The sequence below is a fragment of the Erinaceus europaeus genome, chromosome 7, assembly GCF_950295315.1.
Source record: "Erinaceus europaeus chromosome 7, mEriEur2.1, whole genome shotgun sequence".
NCBI classification, from domain to species: domain Eukaryota; kingdom Metazoa; phylum Chordata; class Mammalia; order Eulipotyphla; family Erinaceidae; genus Erinaceus; species Erinaceus europaeus.
In genome coordinates, this window is record NC_080168.1 from 81806114 (window position 1) to 81830070 (window position 23957).

Here is a 23957-nt window from a genome sequence, read left to right on the forward strand (position 1 = left end):
ACCCACCCACACCCACCCCAGAGTCTTTTACTTTGGTGAGATACGCCAATTCCATTTCAGGTTCTACTTGTGTTTTCTTTTCTGATCTTGTTTTTCAACTTCTGCCTGAGAGTTAGATCATCCCATATTCATCTTTCTGTTTCTGAATTATTTCACTCAACATGCTTTTTTAAAGGTCCATAGAAGACTGGCTGAAAACGGTGAAGTCACCATTTTTTACAGCTGAGTAATATTCTTTTTTTTAAATTTCTTTATTGGGGAATTAATGTTTTACATTCAACAGTAAATACAATAGTTTGTACATGTATAACATTTCCCATATAACAATACAACCCCCACCATGTCCTCTTCATGGACCAGTATTCTCCCCACCCACCCACCCCAGAGTCTTTTACTTTGGTGCAATATACCAATTCCATTTCAGGTTCTACTTGTGTTTTCTTTTCTGATCTTGTTTTTCAACTTTTGCCTAAGAGTGAGATCATCCCATATTCATCCTTCTGTTTCTGACTTATTTCACTCAACATGAATTTTTCAAGGTCCATCCAAGATCGGCTGAAAACGGTGAAGTCACCATTTTCTACAGCTGAGTAGTATTCCATTGTGTACATATACCACAACTTGCTCAGACACTCATCTGTTGTTGGACACCTGGGTTGCTTCCAGGTTTTGGCTATTACAAATTGTGCTGCCAAGAACATATGTGTACACAGATCTTTTTGGATGGATATGTTGGGTTCCTTAGGATATATCCCCAGGAGAGGAATTGCAGGGTCATAGGGCAGGTCCATTTCTAGCCTTCTGAGAATTCTCCAGACTGTTCTCCACAAAGGGTGGACCAATTGACATTCCCACCAGCAGTGCAGGAGGGTTCCTTTGACCCCACACCCTCTCCAGCATTTGCTGCTGTTACCTTTTCTGATGTATGACATTCTCACAGGAGTGAAGTGGTATCTCATTGTTGTTTTTATTTGCATTTCCCTGACAATCAGAGACTTGGAGCATTTTTTCATGTGTTTCTCGGCCTTTTGGATCTCTTCTGTGGTGAATATTATGTCCATTTCCTCCCCCCAATTTTGGATGGGGTTATTTTTTGTCTTGTTGTTGAGTTTAGCAAGCTCTTTATATATGTTGGTTATTAAACTCTTATCTGATGTATGGCATGTAAAGATCCTCTCCCATTCTGTGAGGGGTCTCTTGGTTTGGGTAGTGGTTTCTTTTGCTGTGAAGAAGCTTTTTAATTTGATGTAGTCCCATAGATTTATACTTGCCTTAGTCTTCTTTGTAATTGGATTCGTTTCATTGAAGATGTCTTTAAAATTTATGTGGAAAAGAGTTCTGCCAATATTTTCTTCTAAGTATCTGATAGTGTGTGGTCTAACATCCAAGTCCTTGATCCTTGGAATTTACTTTTGTATTTGGTGAAATACAGTGATTCAGTTTCATTCTTCTGCATGTTTCAACCCATTGTTTCCAACACCATTTGTTGAAGAGTCTCTGCTTTCCCCATTTAATAGTCTGGGCCCCTTTGTCAAAGATTAGATGTCCATAGGTGTGGGTGCTCTCATTTAAACTTTAGACTTAGTTCTGCCATAAATTTTTTTTTTAAATTCCTCTTATCAGCTCAAGCTTGAACTTCAGATATAAAGGACAGTAAGGACCCAAGAAGGAATTGATGGAGCAAAGGTAGTCATGGGGAGATTCCCTAAAGAAAAACTATGACAAGGTTTAGAGTTTTTCTGGTCTTTGTTGTGTTTTTGAGAGACAGAGAGAGATAATGAGATCACAGCACTAAAGCTTCCTTTGAATGCAGTAGGAGTCAGGCTTGAACCTGTGTTGTATACATGGCAAAGCATCATACTGTCCAAGTGAGCTATTTAAAATTTTTATTTATTTATTTATTTATTTATTTATTTATTTATTTATTTATGGGGATGAAGGGAGAAATCAGTCATCACTCTGGCAAATGTGATGCCAAGGATCATAGTCAGGACCTCATGCTTGAAAGTCCAATGTTTCATCCACTGTACCTCTCATGTTATAGTCTGCTTCTGGCCCTCCCACCATCTGAGGTTTATTTTACTTTTTTTTTTTTTTGTAATTTTATTTATTTATTTTCCCTTTTGTTGCCCTTGTTGTCTTTTTATTGTTGTTGTAGTTATTTATTGTTTTTGTTGTTATTGATGTCGTTGTTGTTGGATAGGACAGAGAGAAATGGAGAGAGGATGGGAAGACAGAGAGGGGGAGAGAAAGACACCTGCAGACTTTCTTCACCACCTGTGAAGCGACTCCCCTGCAGGTGGGGAGCCGGGGGTACGAACTGGGATCCTCACACTGGTCCCTGCGCTTTGCGCCACCTGCGCTTAACCTGCTGCGCCACCGCCCGGCTCCCCTGAGGTTTCTTTTTCTTTCTTTTTTTTAAATTTATTTCTTTATTGGGGAATTAATGTTTTACATTCAACAGTAAATACAATAGTTTGTTCATGCATAACATTCCCCAGTTTCCCACTTAACAATACAACCCCCACTATGTCATTCATCATCTTTCATGGACCTGTATTCTCCCCACCCACTCACTCCCACCCCAGAGTCTTTTACGATATGCCAATTACATTTCAGATTCTACTTGTGTTTTCGTTTCTGATCTTGTTTTTCAACTTCTGCCTGAGAGTGAGATCATCCCATATTCATCCTTCTTTTTCTGACTTATTTCACATAACATGAATTTTTCAAGGTCCATCCAAGATTGGCTGAAAATGGTGAAGTCACCATTTTCTACAGCTGAGTAGTATTCCATTGTGTATATATACCACAACTTGCTCAGCCACTCATCTGTTGTTGGACACCTGGGTTGCTTCAAGGTTTTGGCTATTACAAATTGTGCTGCCAAAAACATATGTGTACACATCTTTTTGCATGGATGTGTTGGGTTCCTTAGGATATATCCCAAGGAGAGGAATTGCAGGGTCATAGGGCAGGTCCATTTCTAGCCTTCTGAGAGTTCTCCAGACTGTTCTCCACAGAGGGTGGACCAATTGACATTCCCACCAGCAGTGTAGGAGGGTTCCTTTGACCCCACACGCACTCCAGCATTTGCTGCTGTTACCTTTTCTGATGTATGACATTCTCACAGGGGTGAAGTGAAACCTCATTGTTGTCTTGATTTGCATTTCTCTGACAATCAGAGACTTGGAGCGTTTTTTCATGTGTTTCTGAGCCTTTGGGATCTCTTCTGTGGTGAATATTCTGTCCATGTCCTCCCCCCATTTTTGGATGGGGTTATTTGTTGTCTTGTTGTTGAGTCTGGCAAGCTCTTTAGTTGCTTATTAAACTCTTATCTGATATATGGCATGTAAAGATCTTCTCCCATTCTGTGAGGGGTCTCTTGGTTTGGGTAGTGGTTTCTTTTGCTGTGAAGAAGCTTTTTAATTTGATGTAGTCCCATAGGTTTATACTTGCCTTAGTCTTCTTTGTAATTCGATTTGTTTCATTTAAAATGTCTTTAAAGTTTATGCGGAAAAGAGTTCTGCCAATATTTTCCTCTAAGTATTTGATAGTTTGTGGTCTAACATCCAAGTCCTTGATCCACTTGGAATTTACTTTTGTATTTGGTGAAATACAGTGGTTCAGTTTCATTTTTCTGCATGTTTCAACCCATTGTTTCCAACACCATTTGTTGAAGAGACTGTGCTTTCCCAATTTAATAGTCTGGGCCCCTTTGTCAAAGATTAGATGTCCATAGGTGTGGGGCCTCATTTCTGGGCTCTCAATTCTATTCTACTGGTCAGTGTGTCTATTCATGTTCCAGTACCAAGCAGTTTTGATGACAACGGCCCTATAATAAAGTTTGAAATCTGGGAGTGTGATGCCTCCTGTTTGTTCTTTTTTCTCAAGATTGATTTGGCAATTCTAGGTCTTTTCTGGTTCCAGATAAACATTTGTAGCATTTTTTCTATTCTCCTAAAAAATGTGCTTGTTAGTTAACAGTTGTTTCAATAGTATTTAAATCCCTGAGTTGGAGCTCAGTGGTGTAAAAGCCTCTTTTTTTTTTTTTCTTCCCTGTAGGCTATGGGAGCCTGAGGACTTTTAAACTATCAATAGGCTTCTTAGCTTAATCACTGACTCCTGACCAAGAGATAAAGCAGGGTGTGGCAGAGATAATCCAGTGGTTATGCAAAGAGACTTTCACAGTCCCTCAGTTATGCCACCGAGGTATAGGTCTTCTCCTGAGTTTCCTGGTTAGATCTCTGTCCCCTGGTGTCCCTCCCTGTTGCTGCTCCGATTCTGAGGGCTATAGCAATGGAGACTCAGAGTTGCACTTGGTGAGTCTCTGGGGAGTCCTCTCCTCCCTTAAGCTGTCCCCTTATTGGTGGAGCAGACTGGAGATTGGTATTCCTAGTTGATCCGGGAGAGGAGAGGAGAGGAGAGGAGAGGAGAGGAGAGGAGAGGAGAGGAGAGGAGAGGAGAGGAGAGGAGAGGAGAGGAGAGGAGAGGAGAGGAGAGGAGAGGAGAGGAGAGGAGAGGAGAGAAAGCGATCTGCTGTTGCTGGTAGCTCTGCCTCCGGAAGTGCCTGAGGTTTCTTTTTCAATGTTAACCTTAGAGGAACTGAAAATTACTATTACTTAGAAAGCAGTGGGAATGTAAATTGATTCAACCCCTTTGGAGAGCAGTCTGGATAACTCTTAGAAGGCTAGAAGTAGACCTTCCCTATGATCCTGCAATTCTCTCCTGGGAATATATCCGAACCAGACACACCCATCCAAAAAGATGTGTGTATATCTATGTTCATAGCAGCACAACTTGTAATAGCCAAAATCTGGAAGCAACCCAGGTGTCCAACAACAGATGAGTGGCTGAAAAAGTCATGGTATATATACTCAATGGAATACTCAGCTATTTAACGTGGTGATTTTTTTTCCTCCAGGGTTACCACTGGGGCACCAAGTCTTTTCTACCAATACACTTCTCCTGGAGGCCATTTTCCCCATTTTGTTGCCCTTGTTGTTATTGTTGCCATTGCTGTTGTTGTTGTTGTTGGATAGGATAGAGAGAAATCAAGAGAGGAGGGGAAGGCAGAGAGGGGAAGTGGAAGACAGACACTGCAGACCTGCTTCACCAGCAGTGAAGTGACTGCTCTGCAGGTGGGTAGCCTTACTATCCTTGTGCTTCAAGCCATGTGTGCTTAACCTGCTGTGCTATGACCCTGCACCCTGTTATTTCACCTTCTTCACCTCATCTTAGATGGAGCTTGAAGGAATCATGTTAAGTGAGATAAATCAGAAAAATGAATATGAGATGGTCTCATGTGTAGATAGAAGTTGAAAAATACTACCATGATGCCAACCTAATTTCCCTAGGCAGACAACCTCATCAGTTTCCTGGAACCCCACCACCCCAGAGCCCTATCCCACTAGGGAAAGATAGTGACAGGCAGGGGGGTATAGATCGACCTGTGAATGCCTATGTCCAGTGGAGGAGCAATTACAGAAGCCAGACTTCTGGCCTTCTGTGCCCCATTGAGATCTTTGGGGAAAAGTGATAAAGAGTGGAGAAGCTTCCAGTGGAAGGGATGGGATATGGCACTCTGGTTGGAATTGTACTCCTCTTATCCCAATCTTGCTGATCACTATTAAATCACTAATAATAAAAAAAGAAGTTGAAAAATAAGAAAACACTAAACAGAACTTGGACTGAGTTTGGTGTATTTCACCAAAGTAAAAGATTCTGGGGTGGGGGAGGGTTCAGGTCCTGAAACATGATGGTAGAGGAAGACCTAGAGGGGGTTGGATTGTAATGTGGAAAACTGATAAATGTTACACATGGACAAACTACTATTTTTTACTTTTGACTGTTAACTATTATTCTCCCCAATTAAAAAAAACCAGTGATACTATATCCTTAAACTTTATTTCATTATTGCTCTTTCTCTTCTTTCAGTCATTAGCCCAGGAAGAAGTGTCCATACTTTCTGTATCCCCTACTTTAATTCCTCACTCACCCCCAACAGTAGTGGCATGTGTGACGCTAGACAGGTAAATGAACTAGTCTAAGCCACAGTTTTTCTTTTTTTTTCCTTTATTTTTTTTTCTTAGAGATTTGATATTGATTTACAAAATTACATGTCAACAAGGGTATAATTCCATACCATTCCCACCACCAGAGTTCTGAATCCCAAGTCCCTCCATTGCAAACCACCACAGTTCTCCCAAGGTTGCAGATATGGAATATGGATTAACCGTCATCTCTACAGCTCTCTGTCTACATTTGTATATATTTGCCCCTTTTTCTTCCAGGTCCAGTCCTCTCTTCCCCTCTAGGCCACATGTCACCCTATTACTACATCCAAATATTTCTCTTTTTTGTCCCCTCTCTCTGGGATCTGATAGAGGTGGAGTTCAGAGCCCTCTTATCCTCTTCCTCTCATCACTTCTCCCCCACTGGAAGTATAGATCAAAGTTGTTTTGGGGGAACAGAAGGTAGGAGTTCTGCCTTCTATAATTGCTTTTCTGTTGGAATTGGGCCTTGGCAGGTCAATCCATACCCCCAGCCTGTTTCTGTCTTTCCATAGTGAGGTGGGGCTCTGGAGAGGTGAGGTTCCAGGACACATTGGTGAAGTTGTCTGCTTAGATAAGTCAGAGTGGAATCATGGTCGAGTCTGCCACTTGGTGTCTGGTAGGTGGCAGGACATAAAGTGAGACAAAATGGTTAATGAACAGGAACCAAAAAGTAGGAACAGGGCAGAAGATATTGGGGCTCGTAGGGTGGAAGAAAGCTCAGAAATCCATTTTAGGCATGTTTCTAGGGGCCCACAACTATGGTAGTTTTTGATAAGCCACAGTTTTTCTCTGTGACTTTTACATGAGATAATGAAAGAAAACATTCAATGTGTTCCCTGGAAAACAGTAAATATTTTATCTTAACTCCATACACTTCCCCCTGGTAGTGACCAAAAAGGCCATCATTAAGTGAGCCAGTCTTACCCTTTTCCAGCTTTTGTAGTTCCTTCTTTATCTGACAACTGGTAGAAAGCTTGGGCTTTCTACCAGTTGTTAATGTGCTGAGTATCATTTGTTGTAGCCAAACAAGTGTTAGGATTATTTTAATAGAGAGATAGCTTACTAGGCATAGCACATGCTTTACTATACTGAAGATCTAGGTTCAGGCCCCACTGGGACTTTCACTGCTCCCAGGCTGTTTTTCACTCACATATAGAGACAGAGACTAAAGGAGAAGAGACACAACAGAGTAAAGCTTCCTGCAGTGCCATGACACTCCCATATTATACTGGAAATTGAACCATGCACTTAGCAAGGCACACACCCTACAAGCTGGACCATCTCTCCTGCCCTCTGCCAAGTGTTAATGAGTTATAGAAAGAAAAGCAAGTGTAAGTGTGATATTACAAAAAGCTAGAGTAAAGGAGCCTTTTAAAAAAGGCAATAAGGCAACAAGGGCAACAAAAGGGAATAAATAAATAAAGTAAATATAAAAAAAATTTTAAAAAAGGCAATAAGGCTCAACAACAAGACAACAAATAACCCCATCCAAAAATGGGGGAAGGACATGGCCAGAATATTCACCACAGAAGAGATCCAAAAGACCGAGAAACACATGAAAAAATGCTCCAAGTCTCTGATTGTCAGGGAAATGCAAATAAAGACAACAATGAGATACCACTTCACTCCTGTGAGAATGTCATACATCAGAAAAGGTAACAGCAGCAAATGCTGGAGAGGGTGTGGGGTCAAAGGAACCCTCCTCCACTGCTGGTGGGAATGTCAGTTGGTCCAACCTCTGTGGAGAACAGTCTGGAGAACTCTCAGAAGGGTAGAAATGGACCTACACTATGATCCTGCAATTCCTCTCCTGGGGATATATCCTAAGGAACCCAACACATCCATGCAAAAAGATCTGTGTACACATATGTTCTTGGCAGCACAATTTGTAATAGCCAAAACCTGGAAGCAATCCATGTGTCCAATAACAGATGAGTGGCTGAGCAAGCTGTGGTATATATACACAATGGAATACTACTCAGCTGTAAAAAATGGTGACTTCACCGTTTTCAGCCGATCTTGGATGGACCTTGAAAAATTCATGTTGAGTGAAATAAGTCAGAAACAGAAGGATGAATATGGGATGATCTCACTCTTAGGCAGAAGTTGAAAAACAAGATCAGAAGAGAAAACACAAGTAGAACCTGAAATGGAATTGGCATATTGCACCAAAGTAAAGACTCTGGGGTGGGGGTGGGTTGGTAGGGAGAATACAGGTCCAAGAAGGATGACAGAGGACCTAGTGGGGGTTGTATTGTTATATGGGAAACTGGGGAATGTTATTCATGTACAAACTATTGTATTTACTGTTGAATGTAAAACATTAATTCCCTAATAAAGAAATTTAAAAAATGGCAATAAATAGTACTCAGTAGTTGAGAAATTATAATATCAAGAAGAAGCAAATAATTTACATTGGATTTCACAACCTTTACAAAACACATACAACTGCTGATCTTGTATAATGAGTCTTATGCATCTTCTGAGTTATTTGTATCTTCTACCTGACTGGGTTGGCTGTGGACTCCTTTAGAATGAGCATAGGCTCCTAGAAATTTCAGTCTCATTCTAGCAACTACCAGCATGTTGTTTTTTTTAAAGTAAACATTAAAAAATTTATTATCTTTATTTACTAGAGACAGCCAGATACTGACAGGGAGGGGGAGATAGAGAGGAAAAGGGACAGAGAGACACCTGCAGACCTGCTTCACCACTAGTGAAGCTTTCCCCCTGCATGTGGGGACCAGGGGCTTGAACCTGCATTCTTATGCACTGTAATGTGTGCAGTTAATTAACCAGGTGCGCCACCGGCTGGTCCCAATGATAAAACATTTTGACCAGGTATTTTTTACCATGTAGTTTGATGTCAGAGAAACTCAAGTTAAAAAACAATAAAGCCGGTTATGCAGCGGGTTAAGCACACTTGGCGCAAAGTGCAAGGACCGGCCTAAGGATCCTGATTGGAGCCCCTTGCTCCCCACCTGCAAGGGAGTTGCTTCACAAGCCGTGAAGCAGGTCTGTAGGTATCTATCGTTCTCTCCCCGTCTCTGTCTTCCCCTCCTCTCTCCATTTCTCTCTGTCTTATCTAACAACAACATCAACAACAATAATAACTTCAACAACAACAAAAAACAACAGGGAAACAAAAGGGAAAATAAATAAATAGAAAAAAACCCTTTTAAAAAAACAATGAAGCATGTATTTCAGGTGTAATTTGCATAGGTGTCTGATAAATTTATATTCTCAGAACCAAAGACCCCTATGAGGCACTATTTTTAAAAAATATTTTTATATTTATTTATTTCCTTTTGTTGCCCTTGTTGTTTTATTGTTGTAGTTATTATTGTTGTTATTGATGTCGTTGTTGTTGGATAGGACAGAGAGAAATGGAGAGAGGATGGGAAGACAGAGAGGGGGAGAGAAAGACACCTGCAGACTTTCTTCACCGCCTGTGAAGTGACTCCCTGCAGGTGGGGAGCCGGGGACTCGAATCGGGCTCCTTACGCCTGTCCTTGTGCTTCGCGCCACATGCGCTTAACCCACTGTGCTACCGCCCGGCTCCCAAGATGCACTGTTTTTAAGATAAAGAGAATGTGCTGAAGGTCCAGGAATTTGCCGGTTAGTGAAAACTGCTAAACTCCCATCCATGTTATACCCATATCTGTAGAAGAAATATTCTTTCCCCCCCTTTTGTTGCCCTTATTTCATTGTTGTTGTAGTTATTATTGTTGTTGATGATGTCATCGTTGTTGAATATGACAGAGAGTAATGGAGAGAGGAGGGGAAGATGGAGAGGGGGAGAGAAAGACAGACTTCTGGAGACCTGCTTCACTGACTGTGAAGCGACTCCCCTGCAGGTGGGGAGCCGGGAATTCGAAGCGGGATCCTTATGCTGGTCCTTGCGCTTCGTACCACGTGCACTTAACTTGCTGAGCTACCACCCGACTCCTGAAATATTCTTTTTAAAAAATATATATTTTTGTTTTTAAAGAACAAAGCATGGGGGGGGCAGTTGCACCTGGTTAGCCACACCTATTACCAAGTGCAAGGACCTGGGTTTGAGGTCCACTCCCCATCTACCAGCAGGTCTGCTTCATGAGCTGTGAAGCATATCTGCAGGTGTCTATCTTTATCTCCCTTTATCTCCCCGTCCTCTCTCAATTTCTCTCTGTCCTAGCTAATAAAAATTAGAAAGAATAGGCGCAAAGCGCAAGGACTGGCAAAAGAATCCCGGTTCGAGCCCCCGGCTCCCCACCTGCAGCGAGTCGCTTCACAGGCGGTGAAGCAGGTCTGCAGGTGTCTTTCTCTCCCTATCTCTGTCTTCCCTCCTCTCTCCATTTCTCTCTGTCCTATCCAATAACAACAATATCAATAATAATTACAACAATAAAACAAGGGCAACAAAAGAGAATAAATAAATAAATAAGATATTTTTAAAAATAGAAAGAATAAAGGGGGGGAGAATGGCTACTGGGAATGGTGGATTTGTAATTCCAGAACAGAGCCCTAGTGATAACCTGGTGGCAATTAAAAGAAGAAGGGGGGAAGGAGGATAAGAAAGCATTACATGTCTGTTTTCTTTTTGAAACTAGAATCCCATGGTCACTGGCGTGTGTTAAAAGGATATAGAATATATTAAGCACTTAATTAGATCTAATAACATGAACACAGAATACAGCTGAAATAAACCTTTCTTTTTTTCTTTTTACATGTACTTATTTATTGGATAGAGACAGAAACTGAGATGGAAGGAGGAGAGACACCTGCAGCATTACTTCACTGTTTGTAAAGCTTTCCCCCTCTATCATTCCCTCCAAGCAGATGGGAAGCAAGGACTTGAACACAGGTCCTTGCTCATGGCAACGTGTGTACTCAATTGGGTATGACACTAACTGACCTCAAAAGCATCTCACAGAACTAAGTAAAAGTAGTTTTTTAGATTGAGGTATAAAACTTTATTATCACAACTACCATTTTTCTCCCAGGTTAAAATAAAGTATCATAAATACCTAACTCAGTGGAAAGATCTGAAAGTAAATAGTTGATACAAATAAAATTATCTTCAATAATTGCAGATACACATTATTTACCAGTCTTTACCTGAATGTCTAATGATCCCTATAACAATACTTTTCAGCAAAAATTAAAATGCTACATATATGGAAATTAAATATAAAAATTTAATTAATACAATTGAAAGTAATTAATTGTTAACATCAGAATAGAGCACTAATTAAAAAATTTTTATATTCATTTTCCCTATTGTTGCCTTTGTTGTTTTTATTGTTGCAGTTATTATTGTTGTTGTTTTTGATGTCGTTGTTGTTGGATAGGACAGAGAGAAATGGAGAGAGGAGGGGAAGACAGAGACTGGGAGAGAACAATAGACACCTGCAGACTTGCTTCACCACTTGTGAAGTCACTCCCCTGGAAGTGGGGAGCCGGGGGCTCAAACCGGTATCCTTACGCGGGTCCTTGCATTTTGCACCACGTGCGCTTAACCCACTACGCTACCAACAGACTCCCAGAGCACTAATTTTAACAAAATTCTTCCTTCCCTTGATTTTCCTTTCTTTTAGATTGAATATAGTGCCTCATACATGAAAAGTATGCATTCTACCACTGAGCTACATCCATAGCCCATCTGTTTACTTATCTATTTAGTAACCAGGATTATTACCGGGGCTTGGTGTCTGCAGAACACCACTGCTCTCAATGACCAGTGTTTTCATTTTGATAGAAGTTGACAGAGGGAAACCACTGAGCTCCAACTCAGAGATTTAAATACTATTGAAACAACTGTTAACTTCCGCCACTATGAACCCTTTAATTAACTTACTTAGACACAAGCCAATCCAGGCAATAGTGATCAATAATTTGAAAAGTAATGATAAAGGGAACTCATAACATAATATATAAAATGGTTAAAACAACAAGAAGAAATATTGGAGGATCGAACCAGGACAAGAGCCCAGCTAAAAGTCCTCCAGAGGGTGAAGCACAAAATAACGAGTTCAACATCCAAACATTAGCTAAGGAAATAATCACAGGAGCGAGTAAAGAATTAGAAAAAATTGTAATCAGAAATACAGGAACAACAAATGAGAATATGGAAGAAAATACTAATTATCTCATGGTTATTAGAGAGCTGAAAGCTGAAATCGCAGAGCTAAGAATGCAACTAGCTGAACAAGCTAAAACAGTATCAGAACAGGGAAACAAAATAGATGAACTCCAGAAAACAGTAGAGGGCAGAGAGAATAGAATCTATGAGGCTGAAGACAGAATTAGCAAGATTGAGGATGAATTAGAGACAACTAAAAAAGAAGTAAGAGATCTCAAAAAGAGATTAAGAGATGCTAAAAACAACAACAGAGTCCTATGGGATGACTTCAAAAGAAACAATATACGCATTATTGGCATACCAGAGGAAGAAAGAGAAGGAGAGGAAGAAAGCATTTTCCAGGCCATAATAGCTGAAAACTTCTCTAGTCTAGACAACATCAAACACATAAAGATTCAACAAGCCCAGAGGGTCCCAAATAGAATTAACCCAGACCTAAAGACACCAAGACATATCATACTTAGAATGGAAAGGAGTAAGGATAAAGAAAGGATCCTGAAGGCTGCAAGAGAAAAACAAAGAGTCACCTACAAAGGAAAACCCATAAGATTAGCAGCAGACTTCTCCATACAAACACTACAGGCCAGAAGAGAATGGCAAGATATCTATCGAGTGCTCAATGAGAAAGGCTTTCAACTAAGAATACTATATCCTGCTAGACTGTCATTCAGACTAGATGGAGGCATCAAAACCTTCTCAGACAAACAACAGTTGAAGGAATCAGCTATCACCAAGCCTTCCCTGAAAGAAGTTCTGAAAGGTCTCCTATAAACAATCAGACCACCACAAATAGGACATATATCAAAACACTCTAAAACTCTACAAGAATGGCATTAAAATATCTTCAATCTTTGATATCAATAAATGTCAATGGCATGAATTCACCTATTAAAAGACACAGAGTAGGAAGATGGATCAGAAAACACAACCCAACAATATGCTGTCTACAGGAAACCCACCTAACTCAAAAAGACAAACACAGACTTAAAGTGAAAGGATGGAAAACTATCATACAAGTCAATGGCCCACAAAAAAGGGCAGGAACAGCTATTCTCACTGCTGACACGACAGACTTTAAAATAGATAAGATTAAAAAAGATAGGAATGGACACTACTTAATGCTCAGAGGATCAGTCAATCAAGAGGACTTAACAATTATTAACATCTATGCACCCAATGAGAAGCCATCTAAATACATCAAACGTCTACTGAAAGAGCTACAGCAATATATTAACAGCAACACAGTCATAGTAGGGGACTTCAACACCCCACTCTCTCAACTTGACAGATCATCCAGGCAGAAAATCAATAAAGACATAAGGGAGCTAAATGAAGAGATAGATAAACTAGAACTACTGGACATTTTCAGAGTCATTCATCCCAAGAAACTAGAATACACATTTTACTCAAATCCACATGGGTCATTATCAAGGATAGACCATATATTAGGCCACAAAGACAGCATCAGCCAATTCAAGAGCATTGAAATCATCCCAACCATCTTCTCAGACCACAGTGGAATTAAACTAACACTTAACAATCAACAAAAGATAGAAATAGTCCCAAAATGTGGAAGCTCAACAGTACACTTCTTAACAACTTCTGGGTCAAAGAGGAAATCAAGGAAGAAATCAAAATGTTTCGAGAGTTCAATGAAAATGAAGACACAAGCTATCAAAATATCAAGCTAAAGCAGTCCTAAGAGGGAAGTTCATAGCTATACAAGCACACATTAGGAAACAAGAAAAATCACAAATAAACAGCCTGATTGCACATCTTAAAGACCTAGAAGAAGAACAACAAAGGAACCCTAAAGCAATGAGAAGGTCAGAAACCACTAAAGTTAGGGCAGAAATAAATAACATTGAGAATAAGAAAACCATACAAAAGATCAACGAAAGTAAATGTTGGTTCTTTGAAAGAGTAAACAAAATCGACAAACCTTTAGCCAGACTCACAAAACAAAAAAGGGAGAAGACCCAAATAAATCGGATAGTAAATGAAAGAGGAGATATCACAACAGACACTGCAGAAATTCAACATATCAAGCGAGACTTCCATGAACAACTATATGCCACCAAGCTAGAGAACCTGGAAGAAATGGACAATTTCCTAGATACCTACCAACTTCCAAAACTAAGTCAAGAGGAAGTGGATAACATGAACAGGCCCATCACAGCTAATGAAATTGAAACAGTTATCAAAAATCTCCCCAAAAATAAAAGTCCTGGACCAGATGGTTTTACAACTGAGTTCTACAAAACCTTCAAAGAAGAACTAATACCTCTACTTTTAAAAGTCTTCCAGAAGATTGAAGACACTCGAATACTCCTTGCCAGCTTCTATGAAGCCAACATCACTCTGATACCAAAAGCAGACACAACCAAAAAAGAAAACTACAGACCAATATCTCTGATGAACATAGATGCGAAAATATTGAACAAAATTCTAGCCAACCGGATACAGCAGTATATCAAAAAGATTGTTCATCATGACCAAGTGGGGTTTATCCCAGGCATGCAAGGTTGGTTTAATATACGTAAATCAATCGATGTGATCCACCACATCAACAAAAGCAAGACCAAAAACCACATGGTCATATCAATAGATGCAGAGAAAGCCTTTGACAAAATACAACATCCCTTTATGATCAAAGCACTACAAAAAATGGGAATAGATGGAAAATTCCTGAAGATAGTGGAGTCTATATATAGCAAACCTACAGCCAACATCATACTCAATGGTGAAAAACTGGAAGCATTTCCCCTCAGATCAGGTACTAGACAGGGCTGCCCACTATCACCATTACTATTCAACATAGTGTTGGAAGTTCTTGCCATAGCAATCAGGCAGGGGCAAGGAATTAAAGGCATACAGATTGGAAGAGAAGAAGTCAAACTCTCCTTATTTGCAGATGACATGATAGTATACATAGAAAAACCTAAAGAATCCAGAAAGAAGTTTTTGGAAATCATCAGGAAATACAGTAAGGTGTCAGGCAACAAAATTAACATTCAAAAGTCAGTGGCATTCCTCTATGCAAACACTAAGTTAGAAGAAATTGAGATCCAGAAATCAATTCCTTTTACTATAGCAACAAAAACAATAAAATATCTAGGAGTAAATCTAACCAAGGAAGTGAAAGACTTGTATACTGAAAATTATGAGTCACTACTCAAAGAAATTGAAAACGACACAAAGAAGTGGAAAGATATTCCATGTTCATGGGTTGGAAGAATTAACATCATCAAAATGAATATGTTACACAGAGCCATCTACAAATTTAATGCTATCCCCATCAAGATCCCAAGCACATTTTTTAGGAGAATAGAAAAAAGGCTACAAATGTTTATCCGGAACGAGAAAAGACTAGAATTGCCAAAACAATCTTGAGAAAAAAGAACAGAACTGGAGGCATCACACTTCCAGATCTCAAACTATATTATAGGGCTGCTGTCATCAAAACTGCTTGGTACTGGAACATGAATAGACACACTGACCAGTGGAATAGAATTGAGAGCCCAGAAATGAGGCTCCACACCTATGGACATCTAATCTTTGACAAAGGGGCCCAGACTATTAAATGGGGAAAGCACAGTCTCTTCAACAAATGGTGTTGGAAACAATGGGTTAAAACATGCAGAAAAATGAAACTGAACCACTGTATTTCACCAAATACAAAAGTAAATTCCAAGTGGATCAAGGACTTGGATGTTAGACCACAAACTATCAAATACTTAGAGGAAAATATTGGCAGAACTCTTTTCCACATAAATTTTAAAGACATTTTAAATGAAACAAATCGAATTACAAAGAAGACTAAGGCAAGTATAAACCTATGGGACTACATCAAATTAAAAAGCTTCTTCACAGCAAAATAAACCACTACCCAAACCAAGAGACCCCTCACAGAATGGGAGAAGATCTTTACATGCCATACATCAGATAAGAGTTTAATAACCAACATATACAAAGAGCTTGCCAGACTCAACAACAAGACAACAAATATCCCCATCCAAAAATGGGGGGAGGACATGGACAGAATATTCACCACAGAAGAGATCCAAAGGGCCAAGAAACTTATGGAAAAAATGCTCCGAGTCTCTGATTGTCAGAGAAATGCAAATCAAGACAACAATGAGGTCTCACTTCACTCCTGTGAGAATGTCATACATCAGAAAAGGTAACAGCAGCAAATGCTGGAGTGCGTGTGGGGTCAAAGGAACCCTCCTACACTGCTGGTGGGAATGTCAATTGGTCCACCCTCTGTGGAGAACAGTCTGGAGAACTCTCAGAAGGCTAGAAATGTACTTACCCTATGATCCTGCAATTCCTCACTTGGGGATATATCCTAAGGAACCCAACACACCCATCCAAAAAGATCTGTGTACACATATGTTTTTGGCAGCACAATTTGTAATAGCCAAAACCTGGAAGCAACCCAGGTGTCCAACAACAGATGAGTGGCTGAGCAAGTTGTGGTATATATACACAATATATACACTCAGCTGTAAAAAACGGTAACTTCACCATTTTCAGCCGATCTTGGATGGACCTTGAAAAAATCATGTTGAGTGAAATAAGTCAGAAACAGAAGGATGAATATGGGATGATCTCACTCTCAGGTAGAAGTTGAAAAAACAAGATCAGAAAAGAAAACACAAGTAGAACCTGAAATGGAATTTGCGTATTTCACCCAAGTAAAAGACTCTGGGGTGGGTGGGTGGGGAGAATACAGGTTCATGAAGGATGATAAATGACATAGTGGGGGTTGTATTGTTAAATGGGAAACTGAGGAATGTTATGCATGTACAAACTACTGTATTTACTGTTGAATGTAAAACATTAATTCCCCAATAAAGAAATAAATTATATAAAAAAAAAGTTGACAGGGGAGTCGGGCAGTAGCGCAGCGCTTAAGTGCAGGTGGCACAAAGAGCAAGGCCAGAGTAAGGATCCTGGTTCCAGCCTCTAGCTCCCCACCTGCAGGAGAGTCGCTTCACAGGCGGTGAAGCAGGTCTGCAGGTGGAGTCTGTCTTTCTCTCCCCCTCTGTCTTCCCTTCCTCTCTTCATTTCTCTCTGTCCTATCCATCAACAACGACATCAATAACAACAATAACTACAACAATAAAAACAACAAGGGCAATAAAAGGGAATAAATAAAATATATATTTAAAAAATAACAAAAAGGAAGTTGCCAGAGAGGGAGACAGAGGAGGAGAAACACCACTGTATTGCTCCATTACAGGAGTACCCATATAGTGGTTAGAGGCTGGAAGTGAAGACCTTGTACATGGCAATACGTGCTCTCTACCTGGTGAGCCCTCTCTCAGATAACTATATTAACATTTATTTATTTATTTATTTATTTGCCATCAGGGTTATTGCTGGGGTGCCTGTTCTTGTTTTATCTTAATTATTACCGTTTTACTTTATTCTTACAATTTGTCTCCCCATGTACAGGAACAGCACAACTAAAGGCCAAGTTTGCCATCGTTTAAGTATCTCTCATTTTCTTCCAAAGCTGGTTTTGCTTTATTGCTCATTTTTTCTTCACTGTGTAACTGAAATATAAAGAATATTTTTCAGATCAAGAAGTTATTTAAGCTTATCAAATCTGAGGTAAGTTTCTGTCTTTTGTGGTAAGTGTATTTTTAAAGGTATTGTCCCTCTAAATTATATTTTGTATATTTAATATCTCTGAAATCATAAAATTAATAAACCTACAGGTACCAGGTTGTGGCTCACCTGGTAGAGTACACAAATTAACATGGTTCAAGCCCCTATCCCCACCTGCAGGGATGTAAGCATCACTAGCAGTGACACAGTGCTATAGGTGTCTCCCCTTTCTGTCTCCCTTTCCCTCTCTTAGCTCTCACTCTCTAGTAGAAAACAAAAGTCATTAGGAACAGAGGAATTCTATAAGCACCAAGACTCAGCCATAACAAACAAAAACTCAGCAAAAACAAACAAAAAAACCACTGCAGTCTTCCTTTTTTCTTTTCCTAAGCACAAAGAAGGAGATAAAGATTCTTCTACTATACAGGCAATTTAGCCCTACTTAAGATTGTGTTTGTGGTTTGGGAAGTGGGACAATGGATAGAGCACTGTACTTTCAAGCACAAATTCCAGAGTTCAGTCCCTGGCACTGAATGTGCCAGAATGATGCTCTGGTTCTCTCTCTCCTCTTTTTTATTCTCTCTCATTAATAAGTGTGTGTCTGTCTGTCTTTAGGGAGACAAGTGTTTATTGAAACAAAGTGGAGATAGAAGAGAGGGGGGAAGATAAATTAATCTTTTAAAAAATAGGTTTGGGCGGGAGTCGGGTGGTAGCGCAGTGGTTTAAGCACAGGTGGTGCAAAATGCAAGGGCCGGCATAAGGATCCGGGTTCAAGCCCCCGGCTCCCCACCTGCAGGGGAGTTGCTTCACAAGCATTGAAGCAGGTCTGCAGGTGTCTATTTTTCTCTCTTCCCTCTCTGTCTTCCCCTCCTCTCTCCATTTCTCTCTGTTCTATCCAACAACAGTGACATCAATAATAGTAACTACAATAACAATAAAAAACAAGGGCAACAAAAGGGAATAAATAAATAAACAATTGAAAAAAAAAGAAAAAATAGGTTTGTTCCAGTGATAGGGTCTGTGGAAGCGGTGGCAGGAACTATGTCTGGCTATGAAGGTGGCAAGAGGAAGCCTCTGAAACAGCCCAAGAAGCAGGCCAAGGAGATTGACGAGGAAGACAAGGCATTCAAGCGGCAACAAAGAGATGCAGAAGAAACCAAGGACCAAAAAGCAAACTAACTAAAGGAGGAATTAAATATGGCAAAAAGTAAGCAGTTCTGCCTGATGCAATAATGATTACTTCCATCCTGTTTTTAAACAGTTGGATTCCCTTCCATAACATCAGCTGCCACCAGGAGTAGAATGAAATTTCTTGGAACCTGTTGTAAATTTCAGAAAAAAAAGTTGTTAAAAGAAAAATACAGAGGGGCTGGGTGGTGGCACAGCTGGTTGAGTGCACTTGTGCACCTGTGTCTGAGCCCCTGGTCAACACCTGCAAGTGGAAAGCTTTGCAAGTGGTGAAGCAGGACTGCAGGTGTCTCTATTTCTCTCTCTCTCCCTGCCATCTTGATTTTTAGCTGTCTCTATCCAATAAATAAAGATAATTTTTTAAAATGCAGCGGTTCATCTTCAATTCTTCTCACTCAGCTACCCAATTTATCCTGAAGTCAGGATAAAGCCTGTTCAGAATCTTGCCAAGGTGTACTCTTCCATCTTTGTTCTTTTTTTAAATTTTTATTTATTATTGGACAGAGACAGAAATAGAGAGGGGGGAGAGGAGATAGAGAGATTCCCCCCTGAAGGTGGGGACCAGGGGCTTGAAACCAGGTCCTTGTGCACTGTAGTGTGTGCACTTAACCAGATGCATCACCACCTGGTGCCTTTTTATTTTTAAGATTTTATTTATTAATGAGAAACATAGGAGGAGAGAGAAGGAGCCAGAGATCACTCTGGTACATGTGCTGCCAGGGATTGAACTCAGTACCTCATGCTTCACTGCACCACCTCCTGGACCACACACCTGGCACCTTCTATCTTTGTTCTATACCATATTCTGTGCCACCTGGAATTAAGCCAACTCATTTGAAGTGGAAAAATAAATAAATAAGTAAATAGGTTTGTGCTTGAGCCTCAAGATTACAAATCCAAGCGCACTGTAATTCAAAAGCTTTAAGATTTCCTTCTTTCTATAATAGTTTGAATCATTTACTAAGTATCCCCTCCTATATGACAGATACTATGTTCATTTATCAGTTGCCTAATTATCACAATCAAATGAAACACATCCTCATTTTACAGAGGAGAAAACTGATGCTTAACAATGCTATGGAATGCCAAGAATTGCCAGGAATTCTTGTTGGGGAATGTTGGAAGCTACTAAAAAAGGAAGGACAGAAAAATAAGATGTTCCACTGCATTTGTGGAGACTCATCAGTATCGCTCTCCTGAACATAATTATTCCAGGTTTAGGTTCTAGATGACTCCATAATGGCACTTTAATTTTAGTATATATCAAATTTCGCATTGTCCTTTTTAAATGGTATATATATATATATATATATATATATATATATGATAACTTATGTGTCAGTAGGCAAAAGGAAAACTGACTTTTTTTTTTCCTCCTCCAGGGTTATTGCTGGGCTCAGTGCCTGCACCATGAATCCACCGCTCCTGGAGGCCATTTTTTTCCCCCTTTTGTTGCCCTTGTTGTAGCTTCGTTGTGGTTATTATTATTGCCCTTGTTGACACAATTCGTTGTTGGATAGGACAAAGAGAAATGGAGAGAGGAGGGGAAGACAGAGAAGGGGAGAGAAAGATAGACACCTGCAGACCTGCTTCACCGCCTGTGAAGCGACTCCCCTGCAGGTGGGGAGCCGGGGGCTCGAACCGGGATTCTTACGCCGGTCCCTGCGCTTTGCGCCACATGCGCTTAACCCACTGCGCCACCGCCCGACCCCCGAAAACTGACATTTTTTACATTTGTCAAAGTTCAGGATAAAGACAAGGGTATGAAATCTACACAGCAATAAGAGTATATATATTACTAATATATATACATATGTTATATATATTAGAAATTCTGTCTGTAAAATATATCTTAAAAAGCAGAATTAAGATTATAGTATGTATTTTTATTACTATTGATATATTGTCATGAGTTTCAAGCTTTACTTATTTTACAAATGATCAATAGCAGGAAATTCCACTGTGTCAAGAATTTTGACAGTCTCAGTGTTATCTCTAACAGGATATAATTACACTGTGTTATTCAAGGAAGGATGTAATTTTGTATGCAAATTTAAACCTTCTATTTACTGGTGTTCAAATAAGTAAATAACTGAAGTTTGGAATTAATAAGTAAGCACAGTGATAAAGACTATAGATATAGTGTAGTTTTACTTAAAATTGTAGTTTTTGTGATATATATTTAAATATTTTATTTATTAATGAGAAACATAGCAGGAGAAAGAGCCAGATATCACTCTGGTACATGTGCGGCTGGGGATTGAACTCAGGACCTCATGCTTGAGAGTCCGATGGTTTATCCACTGCGCCACCTCCCGGACCACTGTGATATATTTTTATAGGTAGAATTACCTAACTTGGGGCGCCCACCAGTGGCGCATCTGGTTAAGCGCACAAGTACTAAGCGCAAGGACCCTCAAGGCCCCGGGTTCAAGCTCATGATCCCCAACTGCAGCGGGGACACTTCATGAGCTGCGAAGCAGAACTGCAAATGTCAATCTTTCTCCCTTTGTCTCCCCCTCCGCTCTCAATTTCTCTTTCCTATCAAATAAAAAATAGGGAAAATGGCCCCCGGGATCCCTAGTGATAACCCTGGTGGCAATTAAAAAAAAAAAAAAAAAACACCTGCCTAAACCCAGTTAATTTGTACTTCCCTTAAGATTTTAACTTTTGGTCACCTTTATATTATTCTTGACCTACTTATTGGCTTTTAATATAGCTAATGTTATACAAGTTATCCGCCCCCTGCCCCATCACACTCACACACTGGGGGCAGAATGTCAGAACTGAGATTAGCGATCTGAATGCCTGTCAGTCGTGGAAAATTTAAACAACTTTTTTTCCCTCCTTTGCAAAGGAGACAGCAGCAGTGTTTTTGCTAAAAGAAAGCCTTCATTGGGATCAGGTGGCTTGCATTCAACCTAAAGTCTGCAAAGACACAAGATGCAAGGCGGGGTGTATGTGCAAAGACCTTATTAATAAATTTTATGATTAATCTTACTCTTGGTTGTGTTCTGGCTAGTGCACCCCAGGCTATTTATTGTCTGTTTCCCAAACTGCTGGGGCACGGCTTCCGGTCCTGAGATGCAGATGAAGTGGTGTGAAGGGTTGGGCTTTTTTTTTTGTTCCTAAAAATGCAACGAACAAAAAAAAAAGTACAACAATCCAAACCCAACCATCTCCGTCGAGCGCCGAGCGCTGAGCGCCGGGGTTCTTCCCCAGTGGCTCCACTTGGTTATGTGGTTGTCTCCGCTCGCCCCCGCGGGGTCCGCAGCTGCGCGCGCCGGCACGCCACACCCCGCACCGAGTACTCTGGGCACGCGCTCTGCGGGTGCGCGCGCGCGGCGTCGAGAGGGGCAGGGGCGGGGAGAAGCGAGAGCGGGTGCGCCCCGCCCCACTCCCGGTTCCCACCGGCACCGGAAGGACTCCCGCTGCACCTCCGCCGCTCCCTCCTCCCTCCCGTGAAAAGCGAGGCTCGAGAGGCTTAACAAAGGCGAGCGGAGGCGGAGGAGGCAGGGTCCGAAGGACGGCGGGGCGGGCTGGATCCCGTGCCTTGAGTCCATTCTGTATTCGCACCGCGCGATAACACGCGAGTCCAGCGTTGTGGCGGCGCCCACGCGGCTCTAGGCGGGGCCCCTTCCGCGCTCCCGGCCCAGAGGTGCGAGATAAGTACCCGCCGGACACCTCGGTGTGGCCGGGCAGCCTGGGAGCCTGCTGCGGGGGGGCCTGGCCCGGGCGGGGCGGCGGGAAAATCGGGAGCTCGTCCTCCGCATCGCGGGAGCAGGCGGCCGAGACCCTGAGTTGGAACCCGGACACCCCTGACCGGGAACCGGGGGAGGGCGCCCCCCTCCATGGAGAAGAAGCTCCCTTTCTCTATTCTCGCCCAGGCTGCGGACTTCGCCTAGAATCTCCCCAAAGCTGGTTTAATTTGTGGGGGGACGACTGAAACAAAAACCCTAAAAAGAACCTGTGTAAATAAATGCCTAACACCCTCTTTGTTCTTTCTTTGCAGTAGTCTCGGCTGTTAGTCAGAAAACCTGATTGCTTTACCCTGGGAAATAGGATCCCTGACGAATACACCTGCTAGCAGGGAACAGAGGTAAACCACAATATTTTATCCTAGATTAAAAGAAGAAAGACATAATTTATGTAGACCCAGAATCTTTATTATTTAACTTTGAATATAATGTTAAGAAACGATTTAAAAAATATGTTCCCACCTATTTTCTTTCGTGGGTGGTCTTAGGCTTTTTATTCTTGTCTAAACTCAAAAAATAGAATCCGGGCGGGAGTAGATAATAATGGTTATTCAAAGAGAATAACTTTGACTCTCGTGACCGAGTCTCCAAAGTCCCAGGTTCAATCATAAACCAGAGCTTGAGCAGTGTTCTAGTTTAAAAAAGAAAAAAGGAAAGAGAAAAATAAATAGAGCCCACACTTGGAGGTTATAATTCAGAGGTTTGTATTACAAAGGAGAAAGATTTCAGGAACATTTCTCTTAAATATATGCCCCTGGCCTCGTCTCCAGTGCTAGAGACTGTATGATGGCTTGAATTTTCTGACAAAAGAGCTCTCATAAAAGCAGATTTCATTTACATAACACTCCCTCAGTTATGATGGGGCTATTGAATAACTGGTTCTATATCTTACACAGTGAAAAGATAGATAACTGCTTCTTTCTGTAAAAATACCATCTTTTGTATCATCTGGTTTACTGACCATCCTGCTAAGTCAAGTACATTTACAATGAGTTGGTTACCTAATCCCTACTGCCACAGCTTTTGTTCTGATATGCCTTTTTTCTTTTCTTTTAATATTTATTTACTTACTAGAGAGAGAGAGAGAGAGACCACAGCACCATAGCTTTCTTGAATATGGTGGTTGGGTAGACTCAAACATGGGTCAGGCACATGGCAGAGCAGCTCTATCCAGGTGAGTTATTTCACCAGCCTCAGATATGTCTGTTTTCA

The 23957-nt window shown here is 40.8% G+C and overlaps 1 protein-coding gene across 3 annotated transcripts in view; it reads left to right on the forward strand.

The window, feature by feature from the left end:
* Window positions 1–23957, forward strand: part of TRIM13 (tripartite motif containing 13) — a 47322-nt gene that overhangs the window by 9112 nt on the left and 14253 nt on the right. The window contains exons 2-3 of one of the 3 annotated variants that reach the window (XM_060194852.1): window positions 17644–17802; window positions 23000–23086. The gene's annotated coding sequence lies outside the window, so the exon portion shown is untranslated. Of the gene's footprint in view, window positions 1–17643; window positions 17803–22327; window positions 22646–22999; window positions 23087–23957 lie in introns of those variants that run through there. The other 2 variants (XM_016193419.2, XM_060194853.1) reach the window with 2 other exon arrangements.